Below are 2,920 nucleotides of genomic sequence, written 5' to 3' on the forward strand. Positions count from 1 at the left end.
CCTGGGTAGCCTGGGTAGGCTCTCCGGAGCGAGGGACCAGGAGGCGGAGTTCCAGGGTCGGGCCCGCCCCTCGCGCGTCGACCCCGCCCCTCACGCTGCCGCTGACCAATGAGAGCGCGCACCGCGCGGTAGGACGAGGTGGTGCTATGGCACAGTTGGCCAATCGTAGACGGCGCAGTCCGCGCGGCACCGCCCATAGGGGCGCTAGCGCGATGTTGCGTGGTGTCGGGTGGGGATTCGGGGGCGGGGCCGGGTGGTTAGCGGGAGACTTCGGTGGCTTTCGCGGGCTCGGCTGGGGACCGGGCTTACGTCGGGGGCTGTGGCCGGGGTCCTAGTCGGTTCCTCGCGGCGGTCCCGGCCCCTGGGACCCATTTGGAGAGGGCAGAAGCTCGTTCTAGGGAAAAGCCTGCCTCGCGTGGGCGTGAGCCGTGCACACCCGAATGATGCCAGCCCCGGGGGAGGGAGAGGCACAGCTTTTGTGTCCCAGTGGCTCCAGCGGACGAGGGAGGAGCCGTGAGTGCGTGAAAAACGTGAGCCGGGGAGAATGAGTGGGCGGTTGCCCCTAGAGAGGACTGCCAGTAGCTAGGCTGGAGTGACCCAGTTGAGCCTCGCCCTTGTGCTGTCTGCAGAGCCAAAAGGAGGGGACAGGCTCAGGCAAAGACGTGAAATAAGCCTAGGTGTGCAGTAAGTGCCCCAAGAGAGGAGTGTGCCGGGCACCAGGAGGCCTGGGGGGAGGTTACCTGAGGTGGAAGTGGTGGAACCTTTGGGAGCTGGGTCTCCCAGCTGGAGCCCAGTGGAAGGAAGTGGGTTATTGGATCTCCTTTTGCTTCCCAGCCTGCCACCATGAAGTGAACAAGTTTCCTCTGCCCTGGGCTTCTGCCTTGATGTACTGCTTCTCCATAGATCAAAAAGAAACAGGGCCAAATGACTATGTCTGAAACTGACCCTAAATAAACCTTTCCCCTTTTAAAGTTGTTTAGCTCAAGTATTTTGTCACAGATTGGAAAAGCTGACTTGAACACAAATGGCTTGAAGAGGTTGCAACTTATAAATGATAAAATCCCAAGCTAAACTGGTGTCCAAATCAATAAATGCCCTAACTTTACTGTTATAAAACCAAGAGTTTCTTTCCACAACAATGTTCTTGACTGTTATCAATGATTGAAACATCCCCCAAATTAAAAAGGGACTTGAGAAGCAGTTCAAGGTGTAGGAAATCATTTTCCTGATAATTCTTCAATAAACTGCTTATTTGCATCTGTGAGTTCCCATGTTGCTAAAATGATAAGTCTGAAGTACCGAACTCCATAGATGAGAAGACACCAGGAAGATTGCTTCCTCCTTACCTTGTATTTGAGATTATCATGATTTTTTTTTAATTAAGGGGGTAATTTTTCAAAATCTCCTGAAAGCAACATCCTTAAAGAGTTTGTATCTCTACAAAATTATCAATTCATTGTCAGCTCATCAAGCTTTTGGACAGCTCAAGATCCACTTCTGAATTTGGAGCAAATAGCATTTGCCCTACCTAGAATAGAGCATACTCTGAATGTCTTTATTTTCTGAACTGAAATATTTAAATATTGCTTAAATATTTTTGAATCTTGGCATGGCTCATTTACTCAAAAACAGAAACCTGTCACTTAGGCCTGAAGTGAAAACAATGAAATAATGAAAGACCCCCGTTTCCCTGTCCAAGGAGAATCACACGAAACACTGGCTGCAATAAGCAAGAGGGATTTATTGGGACACAGGCGCCTGCGGGTGCCCAGCAGAACCTCAGCCGGAGCTTTGGTGAGCTGGCACACCAGGCTTGGGGATACAGAGATTTTTATAGGGTAAAGGGGCAGTTTTCGAGCACGGTAAACAATAGGTTTCTTATTAGTTAATTTTAAACCCAGCATATAGGCTCCCTAAAGGGCAAAGTTGTTTTTCACTTTATGTTACTGGAAAAGCCACATAAAAGCTACATGTTTGCACTCTGGTCCTCTTGTTCCTGCTTATTCAGGCATGCCTTGGGACCTAACTAATTATCTGAAAAACACCTCTGGTGCCTGCCTAGGTTTGTGACATGCCTCGGTGGTTTTGCAACTAGACCTGAGGTTATTGAGCTGGGTTGGGCTGGGGTCTTTCAATAAGACATAAAATCAGTCACTTATTGGCAAAGATAATAATGCTATAGAGTCGGTTCATTAGAAATACTTCTGTAATCATGATAAAAGCTAATGTTTACCTACAGACAATACTCTAATTTTCATATTCTAGCTTATGTTCTCCTGGCAACACTATCAGGTATGTAATATTTTTCAGCTCCATTTTGCAGAGAAGGAAACTGATGCACCCACCAGTGGGTAACTGGTAGGGAGGAAGAGTCTGAAGCCAAACCCAGGAAATCTAGCTGAGAAACCCAAGGATGTGTGACTTTTCTTAATCCCCACACAAAGACCTAGTTATCTTAAACAAAAGCACACATGGTAAAGCACTAGCATGTGCAAGGTCCTGGGTTCAATCCTCAGCACCACATATAAACAAATAAATAGATAGATAAATAAATAAATAAATGTATTGTGTTCCACTGCAACTAAAAAAAGAAAAAAAAAAAGCACATCTGATATTTTTATTGCCTTGCTTAGACATCTCTGTTGTCCTACTTTAGCACACCAGGCCCCAATTTGTGCCTTCTTAAGTGTCATTCTCAATGCTGGGAAATAAAGACTTGCCCCTTTCTTCAACTATCCATTTTTTAAGACTTAGATTAATCATCATCTTTTCTTCAAGTTTTCATAACTCTACTCTTTGTTGAAAGCAGTAACCAAATTGTATCATAATTTTTTATTTACATATAGCTTTTTCAAAGGATTTAACTTAAGGAAGGACCATGTCTTATTCACAAATATATATCAGTATTTGTTACATGGTA

The sequence above is a fragment of the Urocitellus parryii genome, chromosome 7, assembly GCF_045843805.1.
Source record: "Urocitellus parryii isolate mUroPar1 chromosome 7, mUroPar1.hap1, whole genome shotgun sequence".
In the NCBI taxonomy this organism is placed as follows: Eukaryota; Metazoa; Chordata; class Mammalia; order Rodentia; family Sciuridae; genus Urocitellus; species Urocitellus parryii.